This window comes from Oncorhynchus clarkii, chromosome 21 (assembly GCF_045791955.1).
Source record: "Oncorhynchus clarkii lewisi isolate Uvic-CL-2024 chromosome 21, UVic_Ocla_1.0, whole genome shotgun sequence".
Lineage (NCBI taxonomy): Eukaryota > Metazoa > Chordata > Actinopteri > Salmoniformes > Salmonidae > Oncorhynchus > Oncorhynchus clarkii.
This window is the reverse complement of record NC_092167.1, coordinates 31,260,782-31,283,473: the sequence shown is the minus strand read 5'-3', so window position 1 is coordinate 31,283,473 and position 22,692 is coordinate 31,260,782. Positions and strand designations below refer to the sequence as shown.

Here is a 22,692-nt window from a genome sequence, read left to right as displayed (position 1 = left end):
GTGCAGCAACATTTTCAAGGAAGTAGCCCTGTAGTTTTCTAATGTTTGTTAGCTTTTTGAATGGCCTTAAAAGGGCAAAGATGTAGCGCAATGTTCGTCAGCGCAACATTATATTAAAAGGCATCTGGCAGGAGTAAATTCAGCCACAATCACAAATATATTATGATAAATATATATTTTAAACAACTGCATTTTCACAAATGTAATATATAATCGCCAAGCCCATTCAAAAATAATTAGGGGACTGACTCCGGAAGAATGATGAAGTGGCTAGTCACTTTCATGGCGTATAGGCATACATTTACACACAAACACACTGGACCAACATTGTCCTTCTCGCGAGATAAATATAAATAATATGTTTTTTCATACCAGATTGACATCATTTACGTTGTCATACTAGCCAGATTAATAAGAATAAATTATATGTTCCTTGGAGAACACAGAATGATCAAGCTATTGAGTAACAGAAGATCAGAGACCATTGACAGCCATTTTACCAGTAGGTATAGTAACTTGTCATCTTTCATGTTCAACAACACACCAATCACATGTTACAACAGGAAACACAGCAGGTCAAAAGCAAGCTTACTGTAAGGCCAGGAAGGTCTTCCATATCACTAGAAATAGAAAGACAGCATCCCTGGGTGGGCTCAAATCACCAACTTTTAAATTAACAGTCTAACGCGCCAACAAATTGCACCACAGAGACTTGTGGTTATACTGACCCTCAGCAGGCCAAAGTCTCATGGAAGCTCACGCCAAGTCAGGAAGGGTCAGTTCACATCTCCACAATCTGAAAAATGTCATCCCTGGGTGGTGTCAAAGCACCAACCTTTAGATTGACAGTCAAACACGCTAACTGATTGCACGAGAGAGGCTTGTGTTGGCATTGACCCTCAGCACGGCAATTTAACAGGAATCTCATAACAGGTAGTCACATCGACATCATGGAGCACAACAAACTGAAAACTGTCGTCCCTGGGTGGGCTCGAACCACCAACCTTTAGATTAACAGTCTAACGCGCTAACCAATTGCGCCACAGAGACTTGTGGTGTATTTAATACTGACGCTAGATCGCTGGCCATTTGTGCTCTCATCCAACTGAACATGGAGTTTACGAAACAACAACACTTTGTTCCAATGGTTGTGTTAACGTGCATCGAAAGTGCAGCAACATTTTCAAGGAAGTAGCCCTGTAGTTTTCTAATGTTTGTTAGCTTTTTGAATGGCCTTAAAAGGGCAAAGATGTAGCGCAATGTTCGTCAGCGCAACATTATATTAAAAGGCATCTGGCAGGAGTAAATTCAGCCACAATCACAAATATATTATGATAAATATATATTTTAAACAACTGCATTTTCACAAATGTAATATATAATCGCCAAGCCCATTCAAAAATAATTAGGGGACTGACTCCGGAAGAATGATGAAGTGGCTAGTCACTTTCATGGCGTATAGGCATACATTTACACACAAACACACTGGACCAACATTGTCCTTCTCGCGAGATAAATATAAATAATATGTTTTTTCATACCAGATTGACATCATTTACGTTGTCATACTAGCCAGATTAATAAGAATAAATTATATGTTCCTTGGAGAACACAGAATGATCAAGCTATTGAGTAACAGAAGATCAGAGACCATTGACAGCCATTTTACCAGTAGGTATAGTAACTTGTCATCTTTCATGTTCAACAACACACCAATCACATGTTACAACAGGAAACACAGCAGGTCAAAAGCAAGCTTACTGTAAGGCCAGGAAGGTCTTCCATATCACTAGAAATAGAAAGACAGCATCCCTGGGTGGGCTCAAATCACCAACTTTTAAATTAACAGTCTAACGCGCCAACAAATTGCACCACAGAGACTTGTGGTTATACTGACCCTCAGCAGGCCAAAGTCTCATGGAAGCTCACGCCAAGTCAGGAAGGGTCAGTTCACATCTCCACAATCTGAAAAATGTCATCCCTGGGTGGTGTCAAAGCACCAACCTTTAGATTGACAGTCAAACACGCTAACTGATTGCACGAGAGAGGCTTGTGTTGGCATTGACCCTCAGCACGGCAATTTAACAGGAATCTCATAACAGGTAGTCACATCGACATCATGGAGCACAACAAACTGAAAACTGTCGTCCCTGGGTGGGCTCGAACCACCAACCTTTAGATTAACAGTCTAACGCGCTAACCAATTGCGCCACAGAGACTTGTGGTGTATTTAATACTGACGCTAGATCGCTGGCCATTTGTGCTCTCATCCAACTGAACATGGAGTTTACGAAACAACAACACTTTGTTCCAATGGTTGTGTTAACGTGCATCGAAAGTGCAGCAACATTTTCAAGGAAGTAGCCCTGTAGTTTTCTAATGTTTGTTAGCTTTTTGAATGGCCTTAAAAGGGCAAAGATGTAGCGCAATGTTCGTCAGCGCAACATTATATTAAAAGGCATCTGGCAGGAGTAAATTCAGCCACAATCACAAATATATTATGATAAATATATATTTTAAACAACTGCATTTTCACAAATGTAATATATAATCGCCAAGCCCATTCAAAAATAATTAGGGGACTGACTCCGGAAGAATGATGAAGTGGCTAGTCACTTTCATGGCGTATAGGCATACATTTACACACAAACACACTGGACCAACATTGTCCTTCTCGCGAGATAAATATAAATAATATGTTTTTTCATACCAGATTGACATCATTTACGTTGTCATACTAGCCAGATTAATAAGAATAAATTATATGTTCCTTGGAGAACACAGAATGATCAAGCTATTGAGTAACAGAAGATCAGAGACCATTGACAGCCATTTTACCAGTAGGTATAGTAACTTGTCATCTTTCATGTTCAACAACACACCAATCACATGTTACAACAGGAAACACAGCAGGTCAAAAGCAAGCTTACTGTAAGGCCAGGAAGGTCTTCCATATCACTAGAAATAGAAAGACAGCATCCCTGGGTGGGCTCAAATCACCAACTTTTAAATTAACAGTCTAACGCGCCAACAAATTGCACCACAGAGACTTGTGGTTATACTGACCCTCAGCAGGCCAAAGTCTCATGGAAGCTCACGCCAAGTCAGGAAGGGTCAGTTCACATCTCCACAATCTGAAAAATGTCATCCCTGGGTGGTGTCAAAGCACCAACCTTTAGATTGACAGTCAAACACGCTAACTGATTGCACGAGAGAGGCTTGTGTTGGCATTGACCCTCAGCACGGCAATTTAACAGGAATCTCATAACAGGTAGTCACATCGACATCATGGAGCACAACAAACTGAAAACTGTCGTCCCTGGGTGGGCTCGAACCACCAACCTTTAGATTAACAGTCTAACGCGCTAACCAATTGCGCCACAGAGACTTGTGGTGTATTTAATACTGACGCTAGATCGCTGGCCATTTGTGCTCTCATCCAACTGAACATGGAGTTTACGAAACAACAACACTTTGTTCCAATGGTTGTGTTAACGTGCATCGAAAGTGCAGCAACATTTTCAAGGAAGTAGCCCTGTAGTTTTCTAATGTTTGTTAGCTTTTTGAATGGCCTTAAAAGGGCAAAGATGTAGCGCAATGTTCGTCAGCGCAACATTATATTAAAAGGCATCTGGCAGGAGTAAATTCAGCCACAATCACAAATATATTATGATAAATATATATTTTAAACAACTGCATTTTCACAAATGTAATATATAATCGCCAAGCCCATTCAAAAATAATTAGGGGACTGACTCCGGAAGAATGATGAAGTGGCTAGTCACTTTCATGGCGTATAGGCATACATTTACACACAAACACACTGGACCAACATTGTCCTTCTCGCGAGATAAATATAAATAATATGTTTTTTCATACCAGATTGACATCATTTACGTTGTCATACTAGCCAGATTAATAAGAATAAATTATATGTTCCTTGGAGAACACAGAATGATCAAGCTATTGAGTAACAGAAGATCAGAGACCATTGACAGCCATTTTACCAGTAGGTATAGTAACTTGTCATCTTTCATGTTCAACAACACACCAATCACATGTTACAACAGGAAACACAGCAGGTCAAAAGCAAGCTTACTGTAAGGCCAGGAAGGTCTTCCATATCACTAGAAATAGAAAGACAGCATCCCTGGGTGGGCTCAAATCACCAACTTTTAAATTAACAGTCTAACGCGCCAACAAATTGCACCACAGAGACTTGTGGTTATACTGACCCTCAGCAGGCCAAAGTCTCATGGAAGCTCACGCCAAGTCAGGAAGGGTCAGTTCACATCTCCACAATCTGAAAAATGTCATCCCTGGGTGGTGTCAAAGCACCAACCTTTAGATTGACAGTCAAACACGCTAACTGATTGCACGAGAGAGGCTTGTGTTGGCATTGACCCTCAGCACGGCAATTTAACAGGAATCTCATAACAGGTAGGACGTCACATCGACATCATGGAGCACAACAAACTGAAAACTGTCGTCCCTGGGTGGGCTCGAACCACCAACCTTTAGATTAACAGTCTAACGCGCTAACCAATTGCGCCACAGAGACTTGTGGTGTATTTAATACTGACGCTAGATCGCTGGCCATTTGTGCTCTCATCCAACTGAACATGGAGTTTACGAAACAACAACACTTTGTTCCAATGGTTGTGTTAACGTGCATCGAAAGTGCAGCAACATTTTCAAGGAAGTAGCCCTGTAGTTTTCTAATGTTTGTTAGCTTTTTGAATGGCCTTAAAAGGGCAAAGATGTAGCGCAATGTTCGTCAGCGCAACATTATATTAAAAGGCATCTGGCAGGAGTAAATTCAGCCACAATCACAAATATATTATGATAAATATATATTTTAAACAACTGCATTTTCACAAATGTAATATATAATCGCCAAGCCCATTCAAAAATAATTAGGGGACTGACTCCGGAAGAATGATGAAGTGGCTAGTCACTTTCATGGCGTATAGGCATACATTTACACACAAACACACTGGACCAACATTGTCCTTCTCGCGAGATAAATATAAATAATATGTTTTTTCATACCAGATTGACATCATTTACGTTGTCATACTAGCCAGATTAATAAGAATAAATTATATGTTCCTTGGAGAACACAGAATGATCAAGCTATTGAGTAACAGAAGATCAGAGACCATTGACAGCCATTTTACCAGTAGGTATAGTAACTTGTCATCTTTCATGTTCAACAACACACCAATCACATGTTACAACAGGAAACACAGCAGGTCAAAAGCAAGCTTACTGTAAGGCCAGGAAGGTCTTCCATATCACTAGAAATAGAAAGACAGCATCCCTGGGTGGGCTCAAATCACCAACTTTTAAATTAACAGTCTAACGCGCCAACAAATTGCACCACAGAGACTTGTGGTTATACTGACCCTCAGCAGGCCAAAGTCTCATGGAAGCTCACGCCAAGTCAGGAAGGGTCAGTTCACATCTCCACAATCTGAAAAATGTCATCCCTGGGTGGTGTCAAAGCACCAACCTTTAGATTGACAGTCAAACACGCTAACTGATTGCACGAGAGAGGCTTGTGTTGGCATTGACCCTCAGCACGGCAATTTAACAGGAATCTCATAACAGGTAGTCACATCGACATCATGGAGCACAACAAACTGAAAACTGTCGTCCCTGGGTGGGCTCGAACCACCAACCTTTAGATTAACAGTCTAACGCGCTAACCAATTGCGCCACAGAGACTTGTGGTGTATTTAATACTGACGCTAGATCGCTGGCCATTTGTGCTCTCATCCAACTGAACATGGAGTTTACGAAACAACAACACTTTGTTCCAATGGTTGTGTTAACGTGCATCGAAAGTGCAGCAACATTTTCAAGGAAGTAGCCCTGTAGTTTTCTAATGTTTGTTAGCTTTTTGAATGGCCTTAAAAGGGCAAAGATGTAGCGCAATGTTCGTCAGCGCAACATTATATTAAAAGGCATCTGGCAGGAGTAAATTCAGCCACAATCACAAATATATTATGATAAATATATATTTTAAACAACTGCATTTTCACAAATGTAATATATAATCGCCAAGCCCATTCAAAAATAATTAGGGGACTGACTCCGGAAGAATGATGAAGTGGCTAGTCACTTTCATGGCGTATAGGCATACATTTACACACAAACACACTGGACCAACATTGTCCTTCTCGCGAGATAAATATAAATAATATGTTTTTTCATACCAGATTGACATCATTTACGTTGTCATACTAGCCAGATTAATAAGAATAAATTATATGTTCCTTGGAGAACACAGAATGATCAAGCTATTGAGTAACAGAAGATCAGAGACCATTGACAGCCATTTTACCAGTAGGTATAGTAACTTGTCATCTTTCATGTTCAACAACACACCAATCACATGTTACAACAGGAAACACAGCAGGTCAAAAGCAAGCTTACTGTAAGGCCAGGAAGGTCTTCCATATCACTAGAAATAGAAAGACAGCATCCCTGGGTGGGCTCAAATCACCAACTTTTAAATTAACAGTCTAACGCGCCAACAAATTGCACCACAGAGACTTGTGGTTATACTGACCCTCAGCAGGCCAAAGTCTCATGGAAGCTCACGCCAAGTCAGGAAGGGTCAGTTCACATCTCCACAATCTGAAAAATGTCATCCCTGGGTGGTGTCAAAGCACCAACCTTTAGATTGACAGTCAAACACGCTAACTGATTGCACGAGAGAGGCTTGTGTTGGCATTGACCCTCAGCACGGCAATTTAACAGGAATCTCATAACAGGTAGTCACATCGACATCATGGAGCACAACAAACTGAAAACTGTCGTCCCTGGGTGGGCTCGAACCACCAACCTTTAGATTAACAGTCTAACGCGCTAACCAATTGCGCCACAGAGACTTGTGGTGTATTTAATACTGACGCTAGATCGCTGGCCATTTGTGCTCTCATCCAACTGAACATGGAGTTTACGAAACAACAACACTTTGTTCCAATGGTTGTGTTAACGTGCATCGAAAGTGCAGCAACATTTTCAAGGAAGTAGCCCTGTAGTTTTCTAATGTTTGTTAGCTTTTTGAATGGCCTTAAAAGGGCAAAGATGTAGCGCAATGTTCGTCAGCGCAACATTATATTAAAAGGCATCTGGCAGGAGTAAATTCAGCCACAATCACAAATATATTATGATAAATATATATTTTAAACAACTGCATTTTCACAAATGTAATATATAATCGCCAAGCCCATTCAAAAATAATTAGGGGACTGACTCCGGAAGAATGATGAAGTGGCTAGTCACTTTCATGGCGTATAGGCATACATTTACACACAAACACACTGGACCAACATTGTCCTTCTCGCGAGATAAATATAAATAATATGTTTTTTCATACCAGATTGACATCATTTACGTTGTCATACTAGCCAGATTAATAAGAATAAATTATATGTTCCTTGGAGAACACAGAATGATCAAGCTATTGAGTAACAGAAGATCAGAGACCATTGACAGCCATTTTACCAGTAGGTATAGTAACTTGTCATCTTTCATGTTCAACAACACACCAATCACATGTTACAACAGGAAACACAGCAGGTCAAAAGCAAGCTTACTGTAAGGCCAGGAAGGTCTTCCATATCACTAGAAATAGAAAGACAGCATCCCTGGGTGGGCTCAAATCACCAACTTTTAAATTAACAGTCTAACGCGCCAACAAATTGCACCACAGAGACTTGTGGTTATACTGACCCTCAGCAGGCCAAAGTCTCATGGAAGCTCACGCCAAGTCAGGAAGGGTCAGTTCACATCTCCACAATCTGAAAAATGTCATCCCTGGGTGGTGTCAAAGCACCAACCTTTAGATTGACAGTCAAACACGCTAACTGATTGCACGAGAGAGGCTTGTGTTGGCATTGACCCTCAGCACGGCAATTTAACAGGAATCTCATAACAGGTAGTCACATCGACATCATGGAGCACAACAAACTGAAAACTGTCGTCCCTGGGTGGGCTCGAACCACCAACCTTTAGATTAACAGTCTAACGCGCTAACCAATTGCGCCACAGAGACTTGTGGTGTATTTAATACTGACGCTAGATCGCTGGCCATTTGTGCTCTCATCCAACTGAACATGGAGTTTACGAAACAACAACACTTTGTTCCAATGGTTGTGTTAACGTGCATCGAAAGTGCAGCAACATTTTCAAGGAAGTAGCCCTGTAGTTTTCTAATGTTTGTTAGCTTTTTGAATGGCCTTAAAAGGGCAAAGATGTAGCGCAATGTTCGTCAGCGCAACATTATATTAAAAGGCATCTGGCAGGAGTAAATTCAGCCACAATCACAAATATATTATGATAAATATATATTTTAAACAACTGCATTTTCACAAATGTAATATATAATCGCCAAGCCCATTCAAAAATAATTAGGGGACTGACTCCGGAAGAATGATGAAGTGGCTAGTCACTTTCATGGCGTATAGGCATACATTTACACACAAACACACTGGACCAACATTGTCCTTCTCGCGAGATAAATATAAATAATATGTTTTTTCATACCAGATTGACATCATTTACGTTGTCATACTAGCCAGATTAATAAGAATAAATTATATGTTCCTTGGAGAACACAGAATGATCAAGCTATTGAGTAACAGAAGATCAGAGACCATTGACAGCCATTTTACCAGTAGGTATAGTAACTTGTCATCTTTCATGTTCAACAACACACCAATCACATGTTACAACAGGAAACACAGCAGGTCAAAAGCAAGCTTACTGTAAGGCCAGGAAGGTCTTCCATATCACTAGAAATAGAAAGACAGCATCCCTGGGTGGGCTCAAATCACCAACTTTTAAATTAACAGTCTAACGCGCCAACAAATTGCACCACAGAGACTTGTGGTTATACTGACCCTCAGCAGGCCAAAGTCTCATGGAAGCTCACGCCAAGTCAGGAAGGGTCAGTTCACATCTCCACAATCTGAAAAATGTCATCCCTGGGTGGTGTCAAAGCACCAACCTTTAGATTGACAGTCAAACACGCTAACTGATTGCACGAGAGAGGCTTGTGTTGGCATTGACCCTCAGCACGGCAATTTAACAGGAATCTCATAACAGGTAGTCACATCGACATCATGGAGCACAACAAACTGAAAACTGTCGTCCCTGGGTGGGCTCGAACCACCAACCTTTAGATTAACAGTCTAACGCGCTAACCAATTGCGCCACAGAGACTTGTGGTGTATTTAATACTGACGCTAGATCGCTGGCCATTTGTGCTCTCATCCAACTGAACATGGAGTTTACGAAACAACAACACTTTGTTCCAATGGTTGTGTTAACGTGCATCGAAAGTGCAGCAACATTTTCAAGGAAGTAGCCCTGTAGTTTTCTAATGTTTGTTAGCTTTTTGAATGGCCTTAAAAGGGCAAAGATGTAGCGCAATGTTCGTCAGCGCAACATTATATTAAAAGGCATCTGGCAGGAGTAAATTCAGCCACAATCACAAATATATTATGATAAATATATATTTTAAACAACTGCATTTTCACAAATGTAATATATAATCGCCAAGCCCATTCAAAAATAATTAGGGGACTGACTCCGGAAGAATGATGAAGTGGCTAGTCACTTTCATGGCGTATAGGCATACATTTACACACAAACACACTGGACCAACATTGTCCTTCTCGCGAGATAAATATAAATAATATGTTTTTTCATACCAGATTGACATCATTTACGTTGTCATACTAGCCAGATTAATAAGAATAAATGATATGTTCCTTGGAGAACACAGAATGATCAAGCTATTGAGTAACAGAAGATCAGAGACCATTGACAGCCATTTTACCAGTAGGTATAGTAACTTGTCATCTTTCATGTTCAACAACACACCAATCACATGTTACAACAGGAAACACAGCAGGTCAAAAGCAAGCTTACTGTAAGGCCAGGAAGGTCTTCCATATCACTAGAAATAGAAAGACAGCATCCCTGGGTGGGCTCAAATCACCAACTTTTAAATTAACAGTCTAACGCGCCAACAAATTGCACCACAGAGACTTGTGGTTATACTGACCCTCAGCAGGCCAAAGTCTCATGGAAGCTCACGCCAAGTCAGGAAGGGTCAGTTCACATCTCCACAATCTGAAAAATGTCATCCCTGGGTGGTGTCAAAGCACCAACCTTTAGATTGACAGTCAAACACGCTAACTGATTGCACGAGAGAGGCTTGTGTTGGCATTGACCCTCAGCACGGCAATTTAACAGGAATCTCATAACAGGTAGTCACATCGACATCATGGAGCACAACAAACTGAAAACTGTCGTCCCTGGGTGGGCTCGAACCACCAACCTTTAGATTAACAGTCTAACGCGCTAACCAATTGCGCCACAGAGACTTGTGGTGTATTTAATACTGACGCTAGATCGCTGGCCATTTGTGCTCTCATCCAACTGAACATGGAGTTTACGAAACAACAACACTTTGTTCCAATGGTTGTGTTAACGTGCATCGAAAGTGCAGCAACATTTTCAAGGAAGTAGCCCTGTAGTTTTCTAATGTTTGTTAGCTTTTTGAATGGCCTTAAAAGGGCAAAGATGTAGCGCAATGTTCGTCAGCGCAACATTATATTAAAAGGCATCTGGCAGGAGTAAATTCAGCCACAATCACAAATATATTATGATAAATATATATTTTAAACAACTGCATTTTCACAAATGTAATATATAATCGCCAAGCCCATTCAAAAATAATTAGGGGACTGACTCCGGAAGAATGATGAAGTGGCTAGTCACTTTCATGGCGTATAGGCATACATTTACACACAAACACACTGGACCAACATTGTCCTTCTCGCGAGATAAATATAAATAATATGTTTTTTCATACCAGATTGACATCATTTACGTTGTCATACTAGCCAGATTAATAAGAATAAATGATATGTTCCTTGGAGAACACAGAATGATCAAGCTATTGAGTAACAGAAGATCAGAGACCATTGACAGCCATTTTACCAGTAGGTATAGTAACTTGTCATCTTTCATGTTCAACAACACACCAATCACATGTTACAACAGGAAACACAGCAGGTCAAAAGCAAGCTTACTGTAAGGCCAGGAAGGTCTTCCATATCACTAGAAATAGAAAGACAGCATCCCTGGGTGGGCTCAAATCACCAACTTTTAAATTAACAGTCTAACGCGCCAACAAATTGCACCACAGAGACTTGTGGTTATACTGACCCTCAGCAGGCCAAAGTCTCATGGAAGCTCACGCCAAGTCAGGAAGGGTCAGTTCACATCTCCACAATCTGAAAAATGTCATCCCTGGGTGGTGTCAAAGCACCAACCTTTAGATTGACAGTCAAACACGCTAACTGATTGCACGAGAGAGGCTTGTGTTGGCATTGACCCTCAGCACGGCAATTTAACAGGAATCTCATAACAGGTAGTCACATCGACATCATGGAGCACAACAAACTGAAAACTGTCGTCCCTGGGTGGGCTCGAACCACCAACCTTTAGATTAACAGTCTAACGCGCTAACCAATTGCGCCACAGAGACTTGTGGTGTATTTAATACTGACGCTAGATCGCTGGCCATTTGTGCTCTCATCCAACTGAACATGGAGTTTACGAAACAACAACACTTTGTTCCAATGGTTGTGTTAACGTGCATCGAAAGTGCAGCAACATTTTCAAGGAAGTAGCCCTGTAGTTTTCTAATGTTTGTTAGCTTTTTGAATGGCCTTAAAAGGGCAAAGATGTAGCGCAATGTTCGTCAGCGCAACATTATATTAAAAGGCATCTGGCAGGAGTAAATTCAGCCACAATCACAAATATATTATGATAAATATATATTTTAAACAACTGCATTTTCACAAATGTAATATATAATCGCCAAGCCCATTCAAAAATAATTAGGGGACTGACTCCGGAAGAATGATGAAGTGGCTAGTCACTTTCATGGCGTATAGGCATACATTTACACACAAACACACTGGACCAACATTGTCCTTCTCGCGAGATAAATATAAATAATATGTTTTTTCATACCAGATTGACATCATTTACGTTGTCATACTAGCCAGATTAATAAGAATAAATGATATGTTCCTTGGAGAACACAGAATGATCAAGCTATTGAGTAACAGAAGATCAGAGACCATTGACAGCCATTTTACCAGTAGGTATAGTAACTTGTCATCTTTCATGTTCAACAACACACCAATCACATGTTACAACAGGAAACACAGCAGGTCAAAAGCAAGCTTACTGTAAGGCCAGGAAGGTCTTCCATATCACTAGAAATAGAAAGACAGCATCCCTGGGTGGGCTCAAATCACCAACTTTTAAATTAACAGTCTAACGCGCCAACAAATTGCACCACAGAGACTTGTGGTTATACTGACCCTCAGCAGGCCAAAGTCTCATGGAAGCTCACGCCAAGTCAGGAAGGGTCAGTTCACATCTCCACAATCTGAAAAATGTCATCCCTGGGTGGTGTCAAAGCACCAACCTTTAGATTGACAGTCAAACACGCTAACTGATTGCACGAGAGAGGCTTGTGTTGGCATTGACCCTCAGCACGGCAATTTAACAGGAATCTCATAACAGGTAGTCACATCGACATCATGGAGCACAACAAACTGAAAACTGTCGTCCCTGGGTGGGCTCGAACCACCAACCTTTAGATTAACAGTCTAACGCGCTAACCAATTGCGCCACAGAGACTTGTGGTGTATTTAATACTGACGCTAGATCGCTGGCCATTTGTGCTCTCATCCAACTGAACATGGAGTTTACGAAACAACAACACTTTGTTCCAATGGTTGTGTTAACGTGCATCGAAAGTGCAGCAACATTTTCAAGGAAGTAGCCCTGTAGTTTTCTAATGTTTGTTAGCTTTTTGAATGGCCTTAAAAGGGCAAAGATGTAGCGCAATGTTCGTCAGCGCAACATTATATTAAAAGGCATCTGGCAGGAGTAAATTCAGCCACAATCACAAATATATTATGATAAATATATATTTTAAACAACTGCATTTTCACAAATGTAATATATAATCGCCAAGCCCATTCAAAAATAATTAGGGGACTGACTCCGGAAGAATGATGAAGTGGCTAGTCACTTTCATGGCGTATAGGCATACATTTACACACAAACACACTGGACCAACATTGTCCTTCTCGCGAGATAAATATAAATAATATGTTTTTTCATACCAGATTGACATCATTTACGTTGTCATACTAGCCAGATTAATAAGAATAAATGATATGTTCCTTGGAGAACACAGAATGATCAAGCTATTGAGTAACAGAAGATCAGAGACCATTGACAGCCATTTTACCAGTAGGTATAGTAACTTGTCATCTTTCATGTTCAACAACACACCAATCACATGTTACAACAGGAAACACAGCAGGTCAAAAGCAAGCTTACTGTAAGGCCAGGAAGGTCTTCCATATCACTAGAAATAGAAAGACAGCATCCCTGGGTGGGCTCAAATCACCAACTTTTAAATTAACAGTCTAACGCGCCAACAAATTGCACCACAGAGACTTGTGGTTATACTGACCCTCAGCAGGCCAAAGTCTCATGGAAGCTCACGCCAAGTCAGGAAGGGTCAGTTCACATCTCCACAATCTGAAAAATGTCATCCCTGGGTGGTGTCAAAGCACCAACCTTTAGATTGACAGTCAAACACGCTAACTGATTGCACGAGAGAGGCTTGTGTTGGCATTGACCCTCAGCACGGCAATTTAACAGGAATCTCATAACAGGTAGTCACATCGACATCATGGAGCACAACAAACTGAAAACTGTCGTCCCTGGGTGGGCTCGAACCACCAACCTTTAGATTAACAGTCTAACGCGCTAACCAATTGCGCCACAGAGACTTGTGGTGTATTTAATACTGACGCTAGATCGCTGGCCATTTGTGCTCTCATCCAACTGAACATGGAGTTTACGAAACAACAACACTTTGTTCCAATGGTTGTGTTAACGTGCATCGAAAGTGCAGCAACATTTTCAAGGAAGTAGCCCTGTAGTTTTCTAATGTTTGTTAGCTTTTTGAATGGCCTTAAAAGGGCAAAGATGTAGCGCAATGTTCGTCAGCGCAACATTATATTAAAAGGCATCTGGCAGGAGTAAATTCAGCCACAATCACAAATATATTATGATAAATATATATTTTAAACAACTGCATTTTCACAAATGTAATATATAATCGCCAAGCCCATTCAAAAATAATTAGGGGACTGACTCCGGAAGAATGATGAAGTGGCTAGTCACTTTCATGGCGTATAGGCATACATTTACACACAAACACACTGGACCAACATTGTCCTTCTCGCGAGATAAATATAAATAATATGTTTTTTCATACCAGATTGACATCATTTACGTTGTCATACTAGCCAGATTAATAAGAATAAATGATATGTTCCTTGGAGAACACAGAATGATCAAGCTATTGAGTAACAGAAGATCAGAGACCATTGACAGCCATTTTACCAGTAGGTATAGTAACTTGTCATCTTTCATGTTCAACAACACACCAATCACATGTTACAACAGGAAACACAGCAGGTCAAAAGCAAGCTTACTGTAAGGCCAGGAAGGTCTTCCATATCACTAGAAATAGAAAGACAGCATCCCTGGGTGGGCTCAAATCACCAACTTTTAAATTAACAGTCTAACGCGCCAACAAATTGCACCACAGAGACTTGTGGTTATACTGACCCTCAGCAGGCCAAAGTCTCATGGAAGCTCACGCCAAGTCAGGAAGGGTCAGTTCACATCTCCACAATCTGAAAAATGTCATCCCTGGGTGGTGTCAAAGCACCAACCTTTAGATTGACAGTCAAACACGCTAACTGATTGCACGAGAGAGGCTTGTGTTGGCATTGACCCTCAGCACGGCAATTTAACAGGAATCTCATAACAGGTAGTCACATCGACATCATGGAGCACAACAAACTGAAAACTGTCGTCCCTGGGTGGGCTCGAACCACCAACCTTTAGATTAACAGTCTAACGCGCTAACCAATTGCGCCACAGAGACTTGTGGTGTATTTAATACTGACGCTAGATCGCTGGCCATTTGTGCTCTCATCCAACTGAACATGGAGTTTACGAAACAACAACACTTTGTTCCAATGGTTGTGTTAACGTGCATCGAAAGTGCAGCAACATTTTCAAGGAAGTAGCCCTGTAGTTTTCTAATGTTTGTTAGCTTTTTGAATGGCCTTAAAAGGGCAAAGATGTAGCGCAATGTTCGTCAGCGCAACATTATATTAAAAGGCATCTGGCAGGAGTAAATTCAGCCACAATCACAAATATATTATGATAAATATATATTTTAAACAACTGCATTTTCACAAATGTAATATATAATCGCCAAGCCCATTCAAAAATAATTAGGGGACTGACTCCGGAAGAATGATGAAGTGGCTAGTCACTTTCATGGCGTATAGGCATACATTTACACACAAACACACTGGACCAACATTGTCCTTCTCGCGAGATAAATATAAATAATATGTTTTTTCATACCAGATTGACATCATTTACGTTGTCATACTAGCCAGATTAATAAGAATAAATGATATGTTCCTTGGAGAACACAGAATGATCAAGCTATTGAGTAACAGAAGATCAGAGACCATTGACAGCCATTTTACCAGTAGGTATAGTAACTTGTCATCTTTCATGTTCAACAACACACCAATCACATGTTACAACAGGAAACACAGCAGGTCAAAAGCAAGCTTACTGTAAGGCCAGGAAGGTCTTCCATATCACTAGAAATAGAAAGACAGCATCCCTGGGTGGGCTCAAATCACCAACTTTTAAATTAACAGTCTAACGCGCCAACAAATTGCACCACAGAGACTTGTGGTTATACTGACCCTCAGCAGGCCAAAGTCTCATGGAAGCTCACGCCAAGTCAGGAAGGGTCAGTTCACATCTCCACAATCTGAAAAATGTCATCCCTGGGTGGTGTCAAAGCACCAACCTTTAGATTGACAGTCAAACACGCTAACTGATTGCACGAGAGAGGCTTGTGTTGGCATTGACCCTCAGCACGGCAATTTAACAGGAATCTCATAACAGGTAGTCACATCGACATCATGGAGCACAACAAACTGAAAACTGTCGTCCCTGGGTGGGCTCGAACCACCAACCTTTAGATTAACAGTCTAACGCGCTAACCAATTGCGCCACAGAGACTTGTGGTGTATTTAATACTGACGCTAGATCGCTGGCCATTTGTGCTCTCATCCAACTGAACATGGAGTTTACGAAACAACAACACTTTGTTCCAATGGTTGTGTTAACGTGCATCGAAAGTGCAGCAACATTTTCAAGGAAGTAGCCCTGTAGTTTTCTAATGTTTGTTAGCTTTTTGAATGGCCTTAAAAGGGCAAAGATGTAGCGCAATGTTCGTCAGCGCAACATTATATTAAAAGGCATCTGGCAGGAGTAAATTCAGCCACAATCACAAATATATTATGATAAATATATATTTTAAACAACTGCATTTTCACAAATGTAATATATAATCGCCAAGCCCATTCAAAAATAATTAGGGGACTGACTCCGGAAGAATGATGAAGTGGCTAGTCACTTTCATGGCGTATAGGCATACATTTACACACAAACACACTGGACCAACATTGTCCTTCTCGCGAGATAAATATAAATATTATGTTTTTTCATACCAGATTGACATCATTTACGTTGTCATACTAGCCAGATTAATAAGAATAAATGATATGTTCCTTGGAGAACACAGAATGATCAAGCTATTGAGTAACAGAAGATCAGAGACCATTGACAGCCATTTTACCAGTAGGTATAGTAACTTGTCATCTTTCATGTTCAACAACACACCAATCACATGTTACAACAGGAAACACAGCAGGTCAAAAGCAAGCTTACTGTAAGGCCAGGAAGGTCTTCCATATCACTAGAAATAGAAAGACAGCATCCCTGGGTGGGCTCAAATCACCAACTTTTAAATTAACAGTCTAACGCGCCAACAAATTGCACCACAGAGACTTGTGGTTATACTGACCCTCAGCAGGCCAAAGTCTCATGGAAGCTCACGCCAAGTCAGGAAGGGTCAGTTCACATCTCCACAATCTGAAAAATGTCATCCCTGGGTGGTGTCAAAGCACCAACCTTTAGATTGACAGTCAAACACGCTAACTGATTGCACGAGAGAGGCTTGTGTTGGCATTGACCCTCAGCACGGCAATTTAACAGGAATCTCATAACAGGTAGTCACATCGACATCATGGAGCACAACAAACTGAAAACTGTCGTCCCTGGGTGGGCTCGAACCACCAACCTTTAGATTAACAGTCTAACGCGCTAACCAATTGCGCCACAGAGACTTGTGGTGTATTTAATACTGACGCTAGATCGCTGGCCATTTGTGCTCTCATCCAACTGAACATGGAGTTTACGAAACAACAACACTTTGTTCCAATGGTTGTGTTAACGTGCATCGAAAGTGCAGCAACATTTTCAAGGAAGTAGCCCTGTAGTTTTCTAATGTTTGTTAGCTTTTTGAATGGCCTTAAAAGGGCAAAGATGTAGCGCAATGTTCGTCAGCGCAACATTATATTAAAAGGCATCTGGCAGGAGTAAATTCAGCCACAATCACAAATATATTATGATAAATATATATTTTAAACAACTGCATTTTCACAAATGTAATATATAATCGCCAAGCCCATTCAAAAATAATTAGGGGACTGACTCCGGAAGAATGATGAAGTGGCTAGTCACTTTCATGGCGTATAGGCATACATTTACACACAAACACACTGGACCAACATTGTCCTTCTCGCGAGATAAATATAAATAATATGTTTTTTCATACCAGATTGACATCATTTACGTTGTCATACTAGCCAGATTAATAAGAATAAATGATATGTTCCTTGGAGAACACAGAATGATCAAGCTATTGAGTAACAGAAGATCAGAGACCATTGACAGCCATTTTACCAGTAGGTATAGTAACTTGTCATCTTTCATGTTCAACAACACACCAATCACATGTTACAACAGGAAACACAGCAGGTCAAAAGCAAGCTTACTGTAAGGCCAGGAAGGTCTTCCATATCACTAGAAATAGAAAGACAGCATCCCTGGGTGGGCTCAAATCACCAACTTTTAAATTAACAGTCTAACGCGCCAACAAATTGCACCACAGAGACTTGTGGTTATACTGACCCTCAGCAGGCCAAAGTCTCATGGAAGCTCACGCCAAGTCAGGAAGGGTCAGTTCACATCTCCACAATCTGAAAAATGTCATCCCTGGGTGGTGTCAAAGCACCAACCTTTAGATTGACAGTCAAACACGCTAACTGATTGCACGAGAGAGGCTTGTGTTGGCATTGACCCTCAGCACGGCAATTTAACAGGAATCTCATAACAGGTAGTCACATCGACATCATGGAGCACAACAAACTGAAAACTGTCGTCCCTGGGTGGGCTCGAACCACCAACCTTTAGATTAACAGTCTAACGCGCTAACCAATTGCGCCACAGAGACTTGTGGTGTATTTAATACTGACGCTAGATCGCTGGCCATTTGTGCTCTCATCCAACTGAACATGGAGTTTACGAAACAACAACACTTTGTTCCAATGGTTGTGTTAACGTGCATCGAAAGTGCAGCAACATTTTCAAGGAAGTAGCCCTGTAGTTTTCTAATGTTTGTTAGCTTTTTGAATGGCCTTAAAAGGGCAAAGATGTAGCGCAATGTTCGTCAGCGCAACATTATATTAAAAGGCATCTGGCAGGAGTAAATTCAGCCACAATCACAAATATATTATGATAAATATATATTTTAAACAACTGCATTTTCACAAATGTAATATATAATCGCCAAGCCCATTCAAAAATAATTAGGGGACTGACTCCGGAAGAATGATGAAGTGGCTAGTCACTTTCATGGCGTATAGGCATACATTTACACACAAACACACTGGACCAACATTGTCCTTCTCGCGAGATAAATATAAATATTATGTTTTTTCATACCAGATTGACATCATTTACGTTGTCATACTAGCCAGATTAATAAGAATAAATGATATGTTCCTTGGAGAACACAGAATGATCAAGCTATTGAGTAACAGAAGATCAGAGACCATTGACAGCCATTTTACCAGTAGGTATAGTAACTTGTCATCTTTCATGTTCAACAACACACCAATCACATGTTACAACAGGAAACACAGCAGGTCAAAAGCAAGCTTACTGTAAGGCCAGGAAGGTCTTCCATATCACTAGAAATAGAAAGACAGCATCCCTGGGTGGGCTCAAATCACCAACTTTTAAATTAACAGTCTAACGCGCCAACAAATTGCACCACAGAGACTTGTGGTTATACTGACCCTCAGCAGGCCAAAGTCTCATGGAAGCTCACGCCAAGTCAGGAAGGGTCAGTTCACATCTCCACAATCTGAAAAATGTCATCCCTGGGTGGTGTCAAAGCACCAACCTTTAGATTGACAGTCAAACACGCTAACTGATTGCACGAGAGAGGCTTGTGTTGGCATTGACCCTCAGCACGGCAATTTAACAGGAATCTCATAACAGGTAGTCACATCGACATCATGGAGCACAACAAACTGAAAACTGTCGTCCCTGGGTGGGCTCGAACCACCAACCTTTAGATTAACAGTCTAACGCGCTAACCAATTGCGCCACAGAGACTTGTGGTGTATTTAATACTGACGCTAGATCGCTGGCCATTTGTGCTCTCATCCAACTGAACATGGAGTTTACGAAACAACAACACTTTGTTCCAATGGTTGTGTTAACGTGCATCGAAAGTGCAGCAACATTTTCAAGGAAGTAGCCCTGTAGTTTTCTAATGTTTGTTAGCTTTTTGAATGGCCTTAAAAGGGCAAAGATGTAGCGCAATGTTCGTCAGCGCAACATTATATTAAAAGGCATCTGGCAGGAGTAAATTCAGCCACAATCACAAATATATTATGATAAATATATATTTTAAACAACTGCATTTTCACAAATGTAATATATAATCGCCAAGCCCATTCAAAAATAATTAGGGGACTGACTCCGGAAGAATGATGAAGTGGCTAGTCACTTTCATGGCGTATAGGCATACATTTACACACAAACACACTGGACCAACATTGTCCTTCTCGCGAGATAAATATAAATATTATGTTTTTTCATACCAGATTGACATCATTTACGTTGTCATACCTGCCAGATTAATAAGAATAAATGATATGTTCCTTGGAGAACACAGAATGATCAAGCTATTGAGTAACAGAAGATCAGAGACCATTGACAGCCATTTTACCAGTAGGTATAGTAACTTGTCATCTTTCATGTTCAACAACACACCAATCACATGTTACAACAGGAAACACAGCAGGTCAAAAGCAAGCTTACTGTAAGGCCAGGAAGGTCTTCCATATCACTAGAAATAGAAAGACAGCATCCCTGGGTGGGCTCAAATCACCAACTTTTAAATTAACAGTCTAACGCGCCAACAAATTGCACCACAGAGACTTGTGGTTATACTGACCCTCAGCAGGCCAAAGTCTCATGGAAGCTCACGCCAAGTCAGGAAGGGTCAGTTCACATCTCCACAATCTGAAAAATGTCATCCCTGGGTGGTGTCAAAGCACCAACCTTTAGATTGACAGTCAAACACGCTAACTGATTGCACGAGAGAGGCTTGTGTTGGCATTGACCCTCAGCACGGCAATTTAACAGGAATCTCATAACAGGTAGTCACATCGACATCATGGAGCACAACAAACTGAAAACTGTCGTCCCTGGGTGGGCTCGAACCACCAACCTTTAGATTAACAGTCTAACGCGCTAACCAATTGCGCCACAGAGACTTGTGGTGTATTTAATACTGACGCTAGATCGCTGGCCATTTGTGCTCTCATCCAACTGAACATGGAGTTTACGAAACAACAACACTTTGTTCCAATGGTTGTGTTAACGTGCATCGAAAGTGCAGCAACATTTTCAAGGAAGTAGCCCTGTAGTTTTCTAATGTTTGTTAGCTTTTTGAATGGCCTTAAAAGGGCAAAGATGTAGCGCAATGTTCGTCAGCGCAACATTATATTAAAAGGCATCTGGCAGGAGTAAATTCAGCCACAATCACAAATATATTATGATAAATATATATTTTAAACAACTGCATTTTCACAAATGTAATATATAATCGCCAAGCCCATTCAAAAATAATTAGGGGACTGACTCCGGAAGAATGATGAAGTGGCTAGTCACTTTCATGGCGTATAGGCATACATTTACACACAAACACACTGGACCAACATTGTCCTTCTCGCGAGATAAATATAAATAATATGTTTTTTCATACCAGATTGACATCATTTACGTTGTCATACTAGCCAGATTAATAAGAATAAATGATATGTTCCTTGGAGAACACAGAATGATCAAGCTATTGAGTAACAGAAGATCAGAGACCATTGACAGCCATTTTACCAGTAGGTATAGTAACTTGTCATCTTTCATGTTCAACAACACACCAATCACATGTTACAACAGGAAACACAGCAGGTCAAAAGCAAGCTTACTGTAAGGCCAGGAAGGTCTTCCATATCACTAGAAATAGAAAGACAGCATCCCTGGGTGGGCTCAAATCACCAACTTTTAAATTAACAGTCTAACGCGCCAACAAATTGCACCACAGAGACTTGTGGTTATACTGACCCTCAGCAGGCCAAAGTCTCATGGAAGCTCACGCCAAGTCAGGAAGGGTCAGTTCACATCTCCACAATCTGAAAAATGTCATCCCTGGGTGGTGTCAAAGCACCAACCTTTAGATTGACAGTCAAACACGCTAACTGATTGCACGAGAGAGGCTTGTGTTGGCATTGACCCTCAGCACGGCAATTTAACAGGAATCTCATAACAGGTAGTCACATCGACATCATGGAGCACAACAAACTGAAAACTGTCGTCCCTGGGTGGGCTCGAACCACCAACCTTTAGATTAACAGTCTAACGCGCTAACCAATTGCGCCACAGAGACTTGTGGTGTATTTAATACTGACGCTAGATCGCTGGCCATTTGTGCTCTCATCCAACTGAACATGGAGTTTACGAAACAACAACACTTTGTTCCAATGGTTGTGTTAACGTGCATCGAAAGTGCAGCAACATTTTCAAGGAAGTAGCCCTGTAGTTTTCTAATGTTTGTTAGCTTTTTGAATGGCCTTAAAAGGGCAAAGATGTAGCGCAATGTTCGTCAGCGCAACATTATATTAAAAGGCATCTGGCAGGAGTAAATTCAGCCACAATCACAAATATATTATGATAAATATATATTTTAAACAACTGCATTTTCACAAATGTAATATATAATCGCCAAGCCCATTCAAAAATAATTAGGGGACTGACTCCGGAAGAATGATGAAGTGGCTAGTCACTTTCATGGCGTATAGGCATACATTTACACACAAACACACTGGACCAACATTGTCCTTCTCGCGAGATAAATATAAATATTATGTTTTTTCATACCAGATTGACATCATTTACGTTGTCATACTAGCCAGATTAATAAGAATAAATGATATGTTCCTTGGAGAACACAGAATGATCAAGCTATTGAGTAACAGAAGATCA

General features: G+C 40.7%; 19 non-coding genes across 19 annotated transcripts; all 19 read right to left on the bottom strand.

Moving 5' to 3' along the window:
• Window positions 1-976: 976 nt before the first annotated feature.
• Window positions 977-1,050, bottom strand: trnan-guu (transfer RNA asparagine (anticodon GUU)). Its single transcript has one exon. It is a non-coding gene; the product is annotated as a tRNA-Asn (tRNA).
• Window positions 1,051-2,145: 1,095 nt separating this feature from the next.
• trnan-guu (transfer RNA asparagine (anticodon GUU)) lies at window positions 2,146-2,219 on the bottom strand. The gene has a single exon. It is a non-coding gene; the product is annotated as a tRNA-Asn (tRNA).
• A 1,095-nt stretch (window positions 2,220-3,314) lies between these two features.
• trnan-guu (transfer RNA asparagine (anticodon GUU)) lies at window positions 3,315-3,388 on the bottom strand. The gene has a single exon. It is a non-coding gene; the product is annotated as a tRNA-Asn (tRNA).
• A 1,099-nt stretch (window positions 3,389-4,487) lies between these two features.
• On the bottom strand, window positions 4,488-4,561 carry trnan-guu (transfer RNA asparagine (anticodon GUU)). Its single transcript has one exon. It is a non-coding gene; the product is annotated as a tRNA-Asn (tRNA).
• Window positions 4,562-5,656: 1,095 nt separating this feature from the next.
• trnan-guu (transfer RNA asparagine (anticodon GUU)) lies at window positions 5,657-5,730 on the bottom strand. The gene has a single exon. It is a non-coding gene; the product is annotated as a tRNA-Asn (tRNA).
• A 1,095-nt stretch (window positions 5,731-6,825) lies between these two features.
• Window positions 6,826-6,899, bottom strand: trnan-guu (transfer RNA asparagine (anticodon GUU)). The gene has a single exon. It is a non-coding gene; the product is annotated as a tRNA-Asn (tRNA).
• Window positions 6,900-7,994: 1,095 nt separating this feature from the next.
• trnan-guu (transfer RNA asparagine (anticodon GUU)) lies at window positions 7,995-8,068 on the bottom strand. Its single transcript has one exon. It is a non-coding gene; the product is annotated as a tRNA-Asn (tRNA).
• Window positions 8,069-9,163: 1,095 nt separating this feature from the next.
• Window positions 9,164-9,237, bottom strand: trnan-guu (transfer RNA asparagine (anticodon GUU)). The gene has a single exon. It is a non-coding gene; the product is annotated as a tRNA-Asn (tRNA).
• A 1,095-nt stretch (window positions 9,238-10,332) lies between these two features.
• trnan-guu (transfer RNA asparagine (anticodon GUU)) lies at window positions 10,333-10,406 on the bottom strand. The gene has a single exon. It is a non-coding gene; the product is annotated as a tRNA-Asn (tRNA).
• A 1,095-nt stretch (window positions 10,407-11,501) lies between these two features.
• trnan-guu (transfer RNA asparagine (anticodon GUU)) lies at window positions 11,502-11,575 on the bottom strand. The gene has a single exon. It is a non-coding gene; the product is annotated as a tRNA-Asn (tRNA).
• Window positions 11,576-12,670: 1,095 nt separating this feature from the next.
• On the bottom strand, window positions 12,671-12,744 carry trnan-guu (transfer RNA asparagine (anticodon GUU)). The gene has a single exon. It is a non-coding gene; the product is annotated as a tRNA-Asn (tRNA).
• Window positions 12,745-13,839: 1,095 nt separating this feature from the next.
• On the bottom strand, window positions 13,840-13,913 carry trnan-guu (transfer RNA asparagine (anticodon GUU)). The gene has a single exon. It is a non-coding gene; the product is annotated as a tRNA-Asn (tRNA).
• A 1,095-nt stretch (window positions 13,914-15,008) lies between these two features.
• trnan-guu (transfer RNA asparagine (anticodon GUU)) lies at window positions 15,009-15,082 on the bottom strand. Its single transcript has one exon. It is a non-coding gene; the product is annotated as a tRNA-Asn (tRNA).
• A 1,095-nt stretch (window positions 15,083-16,177) lies between these two features.
• Window positions 16,178-16,251, bottom strand: trnan-guu (transfer RNA asparagine (anticodon GUU)). Its single transcript has one exon. It is a non-coding gene; the product is annotated as a tRNA-Asn (tRNA).
• A 1,095-nt stretch (window positions 16,252-17,346) lies between these two features.
• On the bottom strand, window positions 17,347-17,420 carry trnan-guu (transfer RNA asparagine (anticodon GUU)). Its single transcript has one exon. It is a non-coding gene; the product is annotated as a tRNA-Asn (tRNA).
• Window positions 17,421-18,515: 1,095 nt separating this feature from the next.
• trnan-guu (transfer RNA asparagine (anticodon GUU)) lies at window positions 18,516-18,589 on the bottom strand. The gene has a single exon. It is a non-coding gene; the product is annotated as a tRNA-Asn (tRNA).
• Window positions 18,590-19,684: 1,095 nt separating this feature from the next.
• On the bottom strand, window positions 19,685-19,758 carry trnan-guu (transfer RNA asparagine (anticodon GUU)). The gene has a single exon. It is a non-coding gene; the product is annotated as a tRNA-Asn (tRNA).
• Window positions 19,759-20,853: 1,095 nt separating this feature from the next.
• trnan-guu (transfer RNA asparagine (anticodon GUU)) lies at window positions 20,854-20,927 on the bottom strand. The gene has a single exon. It is a non-coding gene; the product is annotated as a tRNA-Asn (tRNA).
• A 1,095-nt stretch (window positions 20,928-22,022) lies between these two features.
• On the bottom strand, window positions 22,023-22,096 carry trnan-guu (transfer RNA asparagine (anticodon GUU)). Its single transcript has one exon. It is a non-coding gene; the product is annotated as a tRNA-Asn (tRNA).
• Window positions 22,097-22,692: the final 596 nt, after the last annotated feature.